The following is a 17061-nucleotide window of genomic DNA, read 5'->3' on the forward strand; positions in this document are numbered from 1 at the left end:
TCTAACTTCGTCCATCCGGGTAATATTTTTTGAAATATAGAAAAGGTTAAAAAAAAAAACATGTTTAATCTAGGAGAAACATTTTCATCGCATGCTCAGTAAGCATTAATCATGATTAGCTTGTTGACCCAAACTCTTCCCGCTTGGTTCATTGATGGTTTATTGTGTTATGTGCACCAACATAATGGGTTACTCGAGTAACCATGCTGTCGTGCCTGCAAGCCATTTTTTTTTCTTTTTGGGCTTCAGGCCTGCCACACTTTCTACTGTGGGAAAATGGGAGTGGGGATTATATGGAGGTTGGATGATGTGTAGCCATAATAACATTCTTCTTAGAAAGCCAAGGTCATCTTTGTTTCTGCAGCTGGGCAGACCTGGATGGGTGGAATTTATCTTTGTGGCAGTGGGAGATTGGACCATATGATGGACTTGTGGGTGTGGAGGGCAGGATCTTGAACTTTCAACTGGGTGGGAAAACCTGGAAGCTTTCACATTCGGGGTTTCCCAGATGTGCCAACATGACGTTTCTAATAAAGTGGAACTTTGAGGAAACCCAAGCCTCGGAGTTTTATTTTGTTAGGGGGGTGTTTTTCAGGACCCTGACACACGTTTTCAGAATGAGGTGAATTAGAGTCTTAAAAAGTCACAGAAATGCACATATTCCATTATAGGCAGATCGATATAGAAAGGGTTTCCCATCCATGAAAAATGAAGGAAAACACATTGGTTTACAGCAGAGCAGAGTTAAAGACACAGCTCAGCTGCTGACTTGAAAACCCAACAGAAATAGCATTTTTGTTTAACAGGATGTTTGATCATTTGGCATTTAATTTTTGCTCATCTGGTGTGCAGGGAGGGAAGGAAGAGAGAGAGGGGGGGGGGAATGCCAAACACCAACAAGAAAAATAAGATGTCTCCTTCTGAATATAACTGCTGGATACAGATTGTCGTTCAGTACAAATGTTAAGCTGTGCAACTGGGCATGTGTTCCCTGAATCATGCTGAAGCTTGCCAAGATGACCTTCTGGTCCCATTTCCCCCAAAACCAACATGCCACACTCATTTGCTGTGCTCGGAACAACTCCAAACCAGCCCTGCTCTCAAAATAATCTAGTTCTGCTTAACAGATTAGTTACAAACTCTCGCCAAGAACATCACTTTCTGGCCCAAGCGAGGCTTTCTCAGATGTGTTCCCAAATTTGATATTCTGCTCGAAAGAAGCGCATTTGATGTGGTGGAACAGATTTCTGGGAGGGACCTTCCCCCAACTGCAACATTGAAACCCTCCACCTCCTCTTGTAATGGGGGCTTCTGCGTTTTCCCACCAGTGCTCAGTTCAAATCCCCTTTGCTGCTCATGTTGTGAATGCCTGTGAGATGATCGCACCACACTTATACTTTGTTCACTTGGCCAAGTGTAGTTGGACACAAGAAATTTGTCTCTGGTACAGAAGCACTCAGTGTACTTGCAAAACAACGGACAACAACAACAACAACAATCCTATCACAATAACTGTGACACCATCAAATGTCCACATCTGCTTATGCCAGGTCCTTGGATATGTAGACAGAAATACAAAATCCAATCTGAACATCTGGCTGACTATAGGATGGGTAATAATAATAATAAACTGCCGACTTTGCAATAACAAAGTCGAAACTGTTTCACATTTAATATGTGAATGCAGCAAAATTGCACAAACTGATTACAAAGCTAGACATGACCGAGTTGCTAAATTAATCCACTGGCCATTATGTAAAAAATATGATTTACCCCTATCCAGAAAGTCATGGGAACCTAAAGTGGAAAAAGTTACCGAAAATGAGAAGGTGAAGATCTTGTGGGACTTTCGAATACAAACGGATTGTCATTTGGAGCACAACACGCCAGATATCGCGGTTGTTGAGGGCCTAAGCGTACCGTTTATTGATATCGCTGTTCCTGGAGAGTCGAAGAAAAAGAACTAGAAAAAATAATGAAAGATCGCGACCAGGCCATCGAAACTACACAGCTATGGATGAAGCATGTAACAGTGATACCCATTGTCATCAGGGCCCTTGGCATCATGTCCAAGAATTTTACAAGATATATCAACAAATTGCAGCTTCCTGCAATAACACCAGCGGAACTGCAAAAAACTGAGCTACTCGGAACATCTTATATTTTAAGAAGGTCCTTGGTTGATACCTAGGGCGCTGGCAGCAACCCATATCAACCATTAGCACTGGTCACTGGTATTTGTAATGTATTTTTGAATGTTCAGTTGGCTGAGATTCATGTTTAATGAATAAAGTATATATAACAACAACAACAATAGCAGTAGCAATAGCAGTAGACTTATATACCACTTCATAGGCCTTTCAGGCCTCTCTAAGCGGTTTACAGAGAGTCAGCATATTGCCCCCAACAATCTGGGTCCTCATTTTACCCACCTCGGAAGGATGGAAGGCTGAGTCAACCCTGAGCCGGTGAGATTTGAACCGCTGACCTGCTGATCTAGCAGTAGCCTGCAGTGCTGCTTTTAACCACTGCGCCACCTTGGCTCTACAACAACAACAACAACAACAACAACAACAACAACAATGAACTTGCAAAGAAAGGACTGAAAATTTTGCACTAAGGGCTACCTCGCTATTTGGAAATTTTAAATTTATCAGACTTGAACATTCTGATTCTACAAAATAAAACACCTTACTTGGAACAGCTTATATCCTCCGACGTTACCTTAACAGTTCCTAGGTCTTTGGTTAGGACACGAGCTGTTGAACTACCAGCCAGCCCCAAAGGCTGTGAATCTCACCAAAGATTAACCATGTAACAACAACAACAACAACAACAACAACAACAATACAGTGATACCCTATTCTCTTCCTATTCCTATTCCTATTCCTATTCCTATTCCTATTCCTATTCCTATTCCTATTCCTATTCCTATTCTATTCTATTCTATTCTATTCTACTCTACTCTACTTTATTCTATTCCACTGTCCCAAGAGAAGGAGTTGAAACAGTTTGTGTCCAGGATGTGAGGAATATCTACTCACCCTTCCTTCTGATCTGCACAATATTCTATGGAAGGCAGGCTGGCTCCAAATATCTATGGCATGAAGGCCTCACTGGGGAGGAGAGAATGAAGATGTAACACCTCCACGTTTGTGAGGAGGATCTTAGGAAGAAGAACTGAATTCATCATCCAACGGAGAAGACAAGGGGATTCGTAATTGAGGTTCTGTTTACGGGATCCTTGATGCTCTCAGTGCTGAATAACTAGTTCAGGTAACGAAACATCTGCAAGAAAACCACCAAGCTCAGAGAGCACCAAGAACTCTCATTCCAACCCTGAGCTACCAAGTTTCTCCTTCATTGGCTTCTATTAGAGCTTGGAAGGCAAGGGTGACACTCATCAAATCCGAACAGGAAAGGAGAAGAAGTTGCAGAGATCATCTGGTAGAATACAAAGCATTGTTTTCAAAACAAATCACTCAATGTCACATTTTTACATTTCCCCTTGAAGTGAATAACTCGCGAGAGCTTCTAAGAGGATGCCAAGTACCTATAGAGGTAGATGTAGAGAATAACAAAACCCCAAAAAATAAAAAATATGAAAGAAGGAATGTTACGGTGATGTTAATGAGTACACATGCTTGATTGTTCTGTTTTGGTTCTCACCATTGGTTCATAAACACTTAACAGTGGAATAATCAAATCCGAAGCACTCCTAGACACACTCATCTTTCCACCTGACTCCATCAGTCCTCTTTTCAACCTCCTAAAAACACAGAGCCTCATCATTTTCAACCCTCTTCACGTTGTGGAAGAAACTTGGATGAGGCTGCTGCTTATTACAAAAATAAGAAAAACAAAGAAAGGAATGGATTTCATGAGACGAATCAGCATTGCACCTGCCTTTAAAAAAGAGAAGAAGGAGGAGAAGGAGAAGAAGAAGGAGAAGAAGAAGAGGAGGAGGAGGAGGAAGAAGAAGGAGAAGGAGAAGAGGAGGAGGAGGAAGAAGAAGAAGGAGAAGGAGGAGGAGGAGAAGAAGAAGAAGAGGAGGAGGAGGAGGAGGAGGAAGAAGGAGAAGGAGAAGGAGAAGGAGAAGAGGAGGAGGAGGAGAAGGAAGAAGAAGAAGAAGGGGGAGGAGGAGGAGAAGAAGGAGAAGAAGAAGAGGAAGAGGAGGAGGAGGAAGAAGGAGAAGGAGAAGGAGAAGGAGAAGGAGAAGAGGAGGAGGAGGAAGAAGAAGGAGGAGGAGGAGAAGAAGAAGAAGAAGAGGAAGAGGAGGAGGAGGAAGAAGAAGAAGGAGAAGGAGAAGGAGAAGAGGAGGAGGAGGAAGAAGAAGAAGAAGAAGAAGAAGGAGAAGAGGAAGAAGAAGGAGAAGAAGAAGAAGAGGAGGAGGAGGAGGAGGAGGAGGAGGAGGAAGAAGAAGAAGAAGGAGAAGGAGAAGAGGAGGAGGAGGAGGAAGAAGAAGAAGAAGGAGAAGGAGGAGGAGGAGGAGAAGAAGAAGAGGAGGAGGAGGAGGAAGAAGGAGAAGGAGAAGAGGAGGAGGAGGAGGAAGAAGAAGAAGAAGGAGAAGGAGGAGGAGGAGAAGAAGAAGAGGAGGAGGAGGAGGAAGAAGGAGAAGGAGAAGGAGAAGAGGAGGAGGAGGAGGAGGAGGAAGAAGAAGGAGAAGGAGAAGGAGAAGAGGAGGAGGAGGAAGAAGGGGAAGGAGAAGGAGAAGGAGAAGGAGAAGAGGAGGAGGAGGAAGAGGAAGAAGGGGAAGGAGAAGAAGAAGAAGAGGAGGAGGAGGAGGAGGAAGAAGAAGAAGAAGAAGAAGAAGAAGAAAGAAAGAAAGAAAGAAAGAAAGAAAGAAAGAAAGAAAGAAAGAAAGAAAGAAAGAAAGAAAGAAAGAAAGAAAGAAACATGAAGCCAGCGATGTGATCTGGAGAAACTAATGCCACCTTCTCCAGCGATCATCCTTTCTGCCCTTGGGATTTGAAACTGCAACATCTTGGTAGAACCTGGGGGTTTTCTTGTTTATAAGGTCACCCTTGCAACATGCCTTAATGGATGCAGTTCATCTGCAACCCATAGGCCTTTTTGTGGCAATAATTAACGGAATGTGGGCCTATGGAATTGCAAGGTCTCTCCTAACCTTGAGTGCATACATGGGACATCATTAGTTTACATGCAAAATATTTTTTCCCCAATTCAAAATAGAGCTGGAAGCAGCGGTGGGCTTCAAAAATTTCAGCAATGGGTTCTCTGCCTGGTTGCTGGGTGGGCGTGGAGATGGTGGGCATGGCCCAGTCAGCCTCCTGCATGGCAGGGTGGGGCATCCTCGAGCCTCTGGGAGGGCAAAAACTGTCTCCCTTGGGCTCCAGAGGCCCATTTTTCCCCTTCCCCAAGCCTCCACATAGGGACTACACTTACCTCGCATCCAAAATAGGCTGTGTGGAGATTCCTGGCAGAGTAGGGAGGGTAGGAGGAGCAGGTGGAGTGGAAGGGGCCAGCCAGGGGTGGGATTTGGAGGTTCTCCAACCTGGCCGTAACATTAGCTATGAATTCTCCTGAACCCAGGAGACCCCGTCGCAGCCCATCCCAGGCTGGAAGAGATCTTGGGTTCTTCTAGTTCAACCCTATGCTCAAGCAGGGGAACCTATACTGTTCTCTGTTTCAAAGCCGAAGAGACAGCGCTGTCTGAAGATGTCTCCATGGTCATATGGCCGGCATGACTCAATGCCAAATGCGCATGGAATGCTGTTCCCTTCCCACCAAAGGTGGTTCCTATTTTTCTACTTGTATTTTTTACCTGCTTTCAAATTGCTACGCTGGCAGAAGCTGGGACAGGTAACGGGAGCTCACTCTGTTATGCGGCGCTAGGGATTTGAACGGCCAAACTGCCGACCTTTCTGATCGACAAGCTCAGCGTCTTAGCCACTGAGCCACCACGTCCCACTTATTGTGGCTTATGTTCCTTTTAAACCACCTTGAAGGTTTTGAAATGATGAGAATCCCGAATCCTCCATTGCTAGTGGCTTTCTTTGACTTCTTCAAGTTGGGCAAGCGTTAAGAAGAGTCAGGAAATTCCACACCAAGATACGTCTCTTTGATGACTAAGTTAAGGCGGTAAGAACATTCATTTGTATTTATAGCTAGTTTTCATGTTCTGTGAGAGAGATTTATAAGTCATTTTATTTTCTAATCTTCTCCTGTTAGTAGTTCTGCAGCAATGATAGGGAGGACAGAGCAAAACAATATAAGAGTTATAAAGAATATAGATGCCCTAAGTAACATGCTTTATATCAGTATCGATTATCCAAGACGCTTAGCTTCAGGATAAGGAAAATAAGACTTTTTACGTCTAAATATCAGGAAAGACAATTCAGATATTATGTGCCTGTGATGATTATTTTGGCTTTCACTTAAGTGAGATTCTTATATACAAGGAAATAATGGTGTTTTTTTTCCCAAGGTCAAATTCTGGAAAGATAGAATTACTCAAGACTAAGACAGAATGTAGAAATAAATAAAGATTTGGAAGTCACAATTTTATTATAGTGCAGAATGCTGGCACTTTTTTTTAAAAAAAATGAAAAGATTCTTAGGATCTCCAGAAAAAGAACCACCTAATGATGAACCCAAGCAGGAGGACAGCCCGTGGTCATGGATGCCGTAGTTTGGATGCCTTCAAAGAACAGGTGTTGAATTCATAAATCACCTCTGCAAACCTGAAATTGGATTCATGCGATCGGTTTAACTTGGTTTCTGCCTATACTGATTTTCTGGTTTGGCTCAGAAATTGCTATTGCTAGACTAGAGCTTGGATGAGAAAGGAGGGACATTGGAATTTGGGTTTGCAAAAGGAAGGGAGGGAGGAAGAGGAAGGGAGGCGAGGAGAGGGAGAAGAGAGGGAAGGGGAGAAGAGAGGGAAGGGGAGAAGAGAGGGAAAGGAGAGGGAAAAGAGAGGGAGAGGGAGAAGAAAGGAGAGGGAAGGGAAGAGGAGACCAAGAAGAGAGGAAGAAGAGATGGAAAGGGAGAGGAGAGGACAGGGAGAAGAGAAGGAGAAGGAGAGTGAAAAGAGAGGGAGAAAGAGAAGAGGTGGAAAGGGAGAGGAGAGAAACACATTGCTGCTGAAATAATAAAATAAAATTCAATGAAGGTAGCTGATTGTTGCAGTGCAGAATAATTATTCTGCAATTTGTGATACAAAACAAGCAGTCCTTGCGAGAAAAATACTTGCAAGAAATGACTTCTACGAAAAATATCTGTTGAAAACTCGGATTTGCTGGTGATATTGAGTACAAAGAGTTGTGTATTTCTTCCTGATGATTCAAAAAACAAAGTTGAACACAACATTAAGTCAGTCAGGTGAAAATTCTTGGAGGAAACATTGATGCCTTCCTAATGTCGGCTTTATTCAAGTTCCAGGAAATCTTTGCCAAGTTTCTTTCGGCCCAGAGAATCTTCCCACAGCAGGTGAAGCATGGATTAATTTAAAATAAGTACAAAAGGGAAGAAGTGAAATCAAATCTCAAAATGTATTTGTTCAGCGAGGCGAAAGGAAAAGAGGGTTGGTACGAGAGCCTAACTTACCTCTTTTATTTTGAAGTAATCGTAAAAAACACCCAATCGTCGACTTCATTTTTTAAGGTTCTTCCAAGGACCTTAAAAAAAAAAGAAGGAGATGAAACTCAAACTGAAATTAAATGCAAAAAGCATCAGAGATTAAGTCTCCAGACGTACCAATGTTAATTAAAGGAAGGCAAGTATGTTGCAGCTCATGTTCAGGGAGGTAAACAGCAGAAGATCAGACTGCTGATTTCACTGGGCGTGTTTTTTTTTTTTTGTAAATCATCATTCTGGAATCAACTCTTAGCAAGGAAAGTTAGAACATTACTAAACTGAATTAATCAGCCGTAAGTTGCTCATTTTTAGTGTATGAAGATAAATTTCAAAGCTTGCAAAACGAAGAGTCGTAAGTTGAAGTCCACCTGCAGCTTACGACCATGGCTTCAGTACAGGATAGGGCAGAAGAGGGCAGGCAGAACAGAGCGGAACAGAACAGAACAATGAAGAATAGAATGGAATGGAACGGAATAGGAATAGGAATAGGAATAGGAATAGGAATGGATAGAATAGAATAAAGTAGAATACAATAGAGAATAAATAGTGAACAGAACAGTTTATTCGCCAAGAATGCAAAAAAGATGCAAAAAAAGAAAGATAAAACTGGACACTTCATGAGTGTCTCTCTCTCTCTCTCTCTCTCTCTCTCTCTCTCTCTCTCTCTCTCTCTCTCTCTTGTGTGCATGTGTGTTGGAAAGATAGATAGATAGAGATAGAGATAGAGATAGAGATAGAGATAGAGATAGAGATAGAGATAGAGATAGATAGATAGATAGAGATAGAGATAGAGATAGAGATAGAGATAGAGATAGAGAGAGAGAGAGAGAGAGAGAGAGAGAGAGAGAGAGATAGATATAGATATAGATATAGATATAGATAGATATAGATATAGATATAGATATAGATATAGATATAGATATAGATATAGATATAGATATAGATATAGATATAGATATAGATATAGATATAGATATAGATATAGATATAGATATAGATATAGATATAGATATAGATATAGATATAGATATAGATATAGATATAGATATAGATATAGATATAGATATAGATATAGATATAGATATAGATACAGATACAGATACAGATACAGATATAGATACACACACACACACACACACACACACACACACACAAACACACACACACATAGTACCCCTCATTAAATAATACTTTTAAATAGTATTTTCTTTATTGCGCCTGAGAAAATGATTGATTGTGTTGAAGCCTTCCTCGAAATCCCCCCCCCCTTTCGCCAACTTCTGGATCAGGATGCCCAGAGGTTTTCACCTTACCCAAGAACAGAGCAGGAAAGAAATCCGCGAGAGGCGGTGCAAACTCACAAGCGAAATGCACAACGGCCTCTCTGCAAGAAAGACAAGGCTGCTTAAACGGCTTGAACTGCACGGGTCAACGCCATGTGATTGAGGTCCGCAGTACGCATTGTAAATTCATTTGAGGAAGTGCTGAACGTGTTTTCAGGATCACGGGATGCATTTCCTCAGCTGCAGGATCAAAGATTGAATTATTCTTCCCGATTTTCGATGACAGGTTTACCCACATCCAAGAACTGCGAGAGGACTCCCGCCTGGATGGCTCACCCCAGACCCCTAATCCCAATCCTAAACCTGTTTTGCTCGGTGCAATTTTGCAATGTTCTTTCTCTTGAAATAATGACTCGGCTTACAACAGTTTGTCTCGCGACTGTTTGAAGTTACGATGGCACTGGGGAAAAAAGGGACTTATCACTGTTTTCAGGCGTACAACACGTTGCAGCATCCGCATGGTCACACGATCAGCATTCAACCTCTTGGCAAACCTCTTGGCAACGGACTCATATTTATGACGGTGGCTGTGTCCCAGGATCAGGCGACCCCCACCCCCTTTGCGACTTTCTGACAAGCCAAGTCAATGGGGAAGCCAGAGTTACTTAACGACCATGTAACTAACTGAACAATTACAGTGATTCATTTAACAACAGTGGCAACAGACGTCATAAAATGGATCAGCATTCATTTAAGAAATGACTCGCTTATCAATAGAAATGTTGGGCTCACTTGTGATTGTAAGTCGAGGACTATCTGCATTGCAGTGGGATAAGCTTTCCTTTCTTTTCCTTTCTCTATCCCTTCTCTTCCCTTCTCTTCCCCCTCTCCCTCTCCCTCCCTCTCTTCATCTCCCTTCATCTCCTTTTTTCCTTCCCTTCCCTGCCTTTCCTTTCCCTTCCTTTCCTTTCCCTTTCTTTCCCTTCCTTTCCTTTCCTTTCTCCTTCCCTTCCTTTCCCTTCCTTCCCTTCCCTTCCCTTCCTCCTTCCCTTCCTTTCCCTTCCTTTCCTTTCTCCATCCCTTCTCTTCCCCCACTCCCTCTCCCTCCCTCTCTTCATCTCCCTTTTTCCTTCCCTTTCTTCCCTTCCCGTTCTTTCTTTTCCTTTCTCCTTCCCCACCCTTCCCTTCTTTTTTCAAAACTTTATTTTTGGGTGTTTTACTAAGACCTCCATTGCAAAGGACAGAGGTTGCGGTCAGGACAAAAATCTACCTTGTTGTCCCATCTTAAGATTTCATTAAAATTAAAGATGGCAGTAGGGTTATTCTCCAGTCATGTGTTTAATAATCCTCCTTTTCTGCCGTATTAGGGGGAAAAAATCACAATTATGCACACATTTTTAGAAGTCCCTGTGGGTCATATCCAAAGCTTTCAGAGGTCACACATGTATCTCAGGTAAGTGTTGTGCATCTTTAAGTATGATGCAGGGCGTGCATATTTTAATTATATAAAGATGCTAAGATAGTTTCAACATTAATCAAAGTGAAGCCACTGGTGAATGGTTCGCTATATTGTTAGAGCAGTAAATAATTATTCCCCTTTTCCTCTTCTCTTTTCATATTTCAAGGGAAACCAGTTCTAGTTTCTTTTAGAATAACAGAGTTGGAAGGGACCTTGGAGGTCTTCTAGTCCAACCCCCTGCTCTGGAAGGAAACCCTACACCACTTCAGACAAAGCGTTGTCCAACATCTTCTTAAAAACTTTCAGTGTTGGAGCATTCACGACTTCTGGAGGCAAGTTGTTCCACTGGTTAATTGTTCTCACTGTCAGAAAATGACATCTATTCATCTCTGCCCCCTTCTTTTTATCCCCAGAGCTAAGGTGGAGCTTCACTAGCAATGGTTTCATTCATAACTGACGTATACCAAAACTGGGTTAAACTTCCAACACCTACCCACTGCAGCACAGTTGGGTGAGTAGAACTCTGTTATTCTCCCTGTTCCCATCGCTACTTGAAGAATTTTACAGGGTTGAATTGAGTCTTTCTCAGAAATTGCATGTTATAAACATTTTTGCATTGAGCAGAATTAATGAGGGAACTGTGCGTGGTGTACGTGTGAGTCTTCAACTCAACATATAATGCCATTTTGTTGTTGTTGTTGGAGGAGGTTAAAAAACAGCTCTCTGCTTGTTAATCAAGTCCAACTCCACAACCAACTTCTGGTTACCACCCAATCTGTTGACCTTCCCATCTTACTTGCCTCTCTACTTATATTCTGTTTTGGGCTCTACATGCAAATGAGATGCGTTTACCCTTTTCTACAACCGAAATAACACTCCATTAGCTTTCAACTCAACAGGGGCCCAAAAATGATGGCACTTGGTACACGCAGCACTTACTCTTAAAAGCCAATCTATGGCTTTCAAATGACAGGCCTTGGTCTCCATTTTATATGTCATAATTATATATCGCACGCCTCTGCTTAAAAGCAGACCCTCCTTCTAAGAATATCACACCCATTTGCACCAAACAGCACACAAACTTACTGTAAGTGTTTTGTACCCCTGGACAATCTTATTTCAGGAATTCACTAATCTGGAAGGGCAATATGTAGTGAAATAGCAGAATAAGAAATTTGGAAGGGATCTCGGAAGTCTCCTAGTCTACAGTCAGTTGTAACTACAATTCAATTCTGCAGATATTCTTTGGTTTGCCATTCTGCAAATTTATGTCCATTTAATTTTGAATAGATAGATAGATAAATAGATAGATAGATAGATAGATAGATAGATAGATAGATAGGTAGGTAGGTAGGTAGGTAGGTAGGTAGGTAGGTAGGTAGGTAGGTAGGTAGATAGGTAGATAGGTAGATAGGTAGATAGGTAGATAGGTAGAAGTATAGGTATAGATAGATGAGAGAGAGAGAAAGAGATGATAGATAGATAGATAGATAGATAGATAGATAGATAGATAGATAGATAGATAGATAGATAGATAGATAGATGATAGATAGCTAGATAGATAGCTAGATAGCTAGATAGCTAGATAGCTAGATAGCTAGCTAGATAGCTAGATAGCTAGATAGCTAGATAGCTAGATAGCTAGATAGCTAGATAGCTAGATAGCTAGATAGCTAGATAGCTAGATAGATAGATAGATAGATAGATAGATAGATAGATAGATAGATAGATAGATAGATAGATAGATAGATGATAGATAGATAGAGGCAGGCAGGCAGGCAGGCTGGCAGGCAGATGAGAGATAGATAAATAATAGACAGACAGACAGATGATAGGGCTACAGACTCTCATCCTGCTTGATGGAAACATGGTAACCTCCGTAAGCATGTTGATATATATATATATTTTCTATCTGTACAGATTGAAATAAATAAACCAGCCAAATTTTCTCCATGCAATTTCTTTACGGTTCTGCGATTTCTTCTTCTTCCTTGTTTCCCTCGTCTCCGAGTTTAATTAGACGATTAATTCTAAAATCAAAGCATGTACCATCAACAGCTTCATTTTTTTCTTGTTTGGATGAGGTGAAGAGGCGATGCAATTTATTCTGATGAATCCCACTTTGGCCTTCATGGAGCAGACTCTTCTCCCATTGGACAATGCGAGAGGAGGCCTTCTTGCTCAGGTGTCACCCTTAACGTCGGAAGCGTCAGAAGAGCTCAAAAGTGGAGACCTTGAGAGGGATTATGTCTGCCTGGAGAAGGACTGAAGTCCTTCCAGGCTCTTCTCCAGTTCACCACCAAGCAGAAAATGGGAAAGAATTTGCAATGCTATTCTCCCACTTTTAATTGACTCTCCAGGAGTCTTCAACCACCTAAGTGTTTACTTCCTGCGAATAAAAATCTCAGAGAGAAGTACTTTTGTAAGCAGGCGAGGCTATTGAAATGGTGTGCTCTTCAAACATCTCCCTCGGTTAATAAAACCGGCCACTCCAACTTTCCTGTTCCTGTTGGGGGAAAAAAAACCTTTTAAGTTATTTTGCTGTTTTGAGAAAATTGCCATGGACTTGTCAAGAAGGGTCACTTTTGTCCACGGTTTTTCAAAATAAAGCCAGGTGCAGATACAGATTAACAGAGTTGGAAAGGACCTTGTAGGTCATCTAGTCCACCCCTCTCACCCAAGCGGGAGACCATACACCCAGGATGGCAAACCTATGGCATGCAGATTCCTCTCTGCGGGCACTTGTGCTATCGCCAGCTGATCTTCCGGTTTCTGACCAGCTGGTCTTTGTGGGTGTCAGAGCACTAGAAAACGGCCTGAAAATGCCCCCCAAAATAGCCTGAAAATGTTCCAAAAATGGCCGAAATAGGGCCTGAAAACAGTGTGAAAAACGGCCCAGAAACCAGTCTGAAAACGGCCAAAAATGGCCATTTGATAGCAATAGCAATAGCAGTTAGACTTATATACCGCTTCATAGGGCTTTCAGCCCTCTCTAAGTGGTTTACAGAGTCAGCATATCGCCCCCAACAACAATCCAGGTCCTCATTTCACCCACCTCAGAAGGATGGAAGGCTGAGTCAACCTTGAGCCAGTGAGATTTGAACCGCTGAACTGCAGATAGCAGTCAGCTGAAGTGGCCTGCAGTACTGCACCCTAACCACTGCGCCACCTCGGCTCTATGTATTGTGTGTCATAGCTTAAGTCTGCTGTACTGTTAAAAAAACCAACGATAACATTTTTGGATGCACTGCCAAAGAGTTAGAAAAAAGTGCATTTTTTTATGCCTACCAAACTACCCTACCCTATATATAGAAATAGAAGGAAAAGACGCCAATTTAGGGCATGAATTATTCCAGGGGTCAACAAGACTGAATCTTGGTTCTATAGTCATATGCATACTTGCTACATAATTACATGCCCATAAATGCACATGTTTTAGGATGCCAAATCCATACGTGAAGTGGCTGTAAACCAACTCAGATTGGATTCCCAAGTTGCTTGCAAGACATTTTCCTTTCCCGCGTCAATGGACAGATTACCTGGCCTCCAAATTGACCCGTTCTTTGTCCCAAGGGAAAAATGAAAATTCAACAGACTTCAGAACGCTACACATTTTCGGAAGAATTTTTATTTTTATTTTCAATGTGTCACACTTTTAACTAAGGCCCCTGCCCCCCCAATCCCCTCACCCCAGGCTTCATTGCATGTCCTCCCCACTTTTCTGTTATTTTTCCGAATTTTATCTAACTGAAAAGGAGCAGTCCAATTAGTCCCGAGCAATTCTGCACAATGCCGTATTGATTCCCAATATTCGCAAGGTCCATTCATTACCACAAATTTCTACCCACAATGTCAAAAGAAACCCAGAGAAGTGGTGTTTATCTCTTGCGTGCAGCCACTCTGGTAGGCGCGATTGTCAAGATCAAGAATCTTCCACTAGGGAAAGACACTGTTGTATCAGGCAGTAGTAAGGGATTTACTCAACTTCCATTAAGGGAAACAGTTATGATAAATGTTGGTTATCCAAAGCCTTAGCTATCATTCCGGTTCATGCAAATCACTTAGGATCTTTTAGCAAATCAACAGGTCCGGCCTATGGATAACGGAAGGCTTCCTTGGATGGGGAGGAGAGCAGTGGTGGGATTCAAATGTTTTGACTATCCGTTCAGCAGGTGTGGCTTGGTGGGCGTGGCAGGGGAAGGATACTGCGAAATCCCCATTCTCTCCCCACCCCACTAACCTGCTTTCCAGCTCTGTTCTCCTGTGCAGGGCAACAAAAGAAGGGTTCACCGACAAATGCCCGCTCGACAAAAGCGCGCCGATGAAACCGTGGCGAGAAAACCGTGAGTTCTAAATCGTGCCGATGAATGAGCGCAGAAGCACACTGACAACAGCGCGCCGACAAAAGCGCGCCTTCAACAAACAAGTAATAAACGTGAGTTCTAAACCTAACCCTAAACCTAACCCTAAACCTAACCCTAAACCTAACCCTAACCCTAACCCTAACCCTAACCCTAACCCTAACCCTAACCCTAACCCTAACCCTAACCCTAACCCTAACCCTAAACCTAACCCTAACCCTAACCCTAACCCTAAACCTAACCCTAAACCTAACCCTAACCCTAACCCTAACCCTAACCCTAACCCTAACCCTAACCCTAAACCTAACCCTAAACCTAACCCTAAACCTAACCCTAACCCTAAACCTAACCCTAAACCTAACCCTAAACCTAACCCTAACCCTAACCCTAACCCTAACCCTAACCCTAAACCTAAACCTAAACCTAACCCTAAACCTAACCCTAAACCTAACCCTAACCCTAACCCTAACCCTAACCCTAACCCTAAACCTAACCCTAAACCTAACCCTAAACCTAACCCTAACCCTAAACCTAACCCTAACCCTAACCCTGAACCTAACCCTGAACCTAACCCTAAACCTAACCCTAACCCTAACCCTAACCCTAAACCTAACCCTAAACCTAACCCTAAACCTAACCCTAACCCTAAACCTAACCCTAAACCTAACCCTAAACCTAACCCTAACCCTAAACCTAACCCTAAACCTAACCCTAAACCTAACCCTGAACCTAACCCTTACCTTAACTGAAATCGCGCTTTTGTGGGTGCGTTTTTGTCAGTGCGTTGTTGTGGGCACGTGTATGACATCATGGTTTTCTCATCGCGGTTTTGTCATGCGCACATTTGTTGGGTCATGCAAAAGAAGACCCAGCTGATCAGCTGGGACTCGGGAGGCAGCAAATATATGGGGTAGGGCCAGCCAGAGGTGATATTTGCCGGTTCTTTGAACTACTCAAAATTTCTGCTACCAGTTCACCAGAACCGGTCAGAACTGGCTGAATCCCACCTCTGGCAGAAAGGGAGAGAAAGATTGAAAGAAAAGGTGTTAGGAAGAAAAAGAGAAAAGAGATTTGAGAATGACAGAATAAATAGCACCAGGCTTATTCAGTTGTAGTCTGAGGTAGCATGATGAATGTTTATAAAATGATGCGTAAAGGGTGATTAGTAAGACATTATATGATGTCCATAAAAGTCAGGGTCGTTTAATGAAACTGATTGGCAGTAAATTTAGGATAATTTTCTCTGTCTTTACCCATTTATGGAATTTATGGGGTTCACTACCACAAGGTCTACTGATGCCCATTAGCTTAGATGTTTTACAGAGGGATTAAGCAGGTTTATAAGGGGCAAATGTGAATTTTAGTGCGTCGCATTTAAAACATTCAGCATTTATCCCCCTTTACCGTCGTCACTGAATTTGAGATGGGATTTTGACCCTTTGTTCAAAAGGAAAAGCTGAAAGACTGAAAGACTGAGTGAGGGGCTCTTGCATTGAATGATCATTAGATTAACAGATTAACAGAGTTGGAAGGGACCTTGTATGTCATCTAGTCCAACCCCCTGCCCAAGCAGGAGACCCTACAATATTTCTTCTTGAAAGCCTCCAGGGATGAAGCTCCCACAACCTCTGAAGGCAAGTTGTTCCATTGGTTGGTTGTTCTCACTGTCAGAAAATTTCTCCTTAGTTCTAAGTTGAATCTCTCCTTGATTAGTTTCCACCCATTCCTTCTTGTCCTGCCCTCAGGTCCTTTGGAGAATAGTTTGACCCCTTCCTCTCTGTGGAAGCACCTCAAATATTGGAAGACTGCTATCATGCCTCCCCTGGTCCTTCTCTTCACTAGATTAGTGATGCCCAGTTCCTGCAACGGACCGTCGTATGTTTTAGCCTCTGGTCCCCTCATCATCCTGGTTGCTCTTCTCTGCACTTTTTCTAGCGTCTCAACGTCTTTTTTATAGTGTGGTGACCAGAACTGGGTGCAGCATTCTATGTGTGATCTTAGTAAGGCTTTATAGAGTAGTATTACTCTATAAAGTACTTTGTGTATCACTTGATACCCAAAGATGGTATGAAAACATCCTATTTTCCATTGTATGTTCCTCTCGTCAACTATCAACAGCTTCCCTGGCCTTTCCACATCTTGCAAGGTAGAGTTCTGTTGTTGTTTTAATCAATTATTAAAACAAAATGCAATTGTATTTAAAAGAAAAGTATGCTTGGGCTGATGGTTCTAAGCAGTGATGGGATTCAAAAAGTTTTACTACTGGTTCTGTGGGCTTTGCGTGGCTTGGTTGGCATGGCTGGGGGAGGACACTGCAAAATCCCTTTTCCCTCCCCACTCCAGGGCAAGGATACTGTAA

The sequence above is a fragment of the Thamnophis sirtalis genome, unplaced genomic scaffold, assembly GCF_051295495.1.
Source record: "Thamnophis sirtalis isolate CommonGarterSnake01/CBP01778 unplaced genomic scaffold, rThaSir2_p1.2 scaffold_13, whole genome shotgun sequence".
Classification (NCBI taxonomy): domain Eukaryota; kingdom Metazoa; phylum Chordata; class Lepidosauria; order Squamata; family Natricidae; genus Thamnophis; species Thamnophis sirtalis.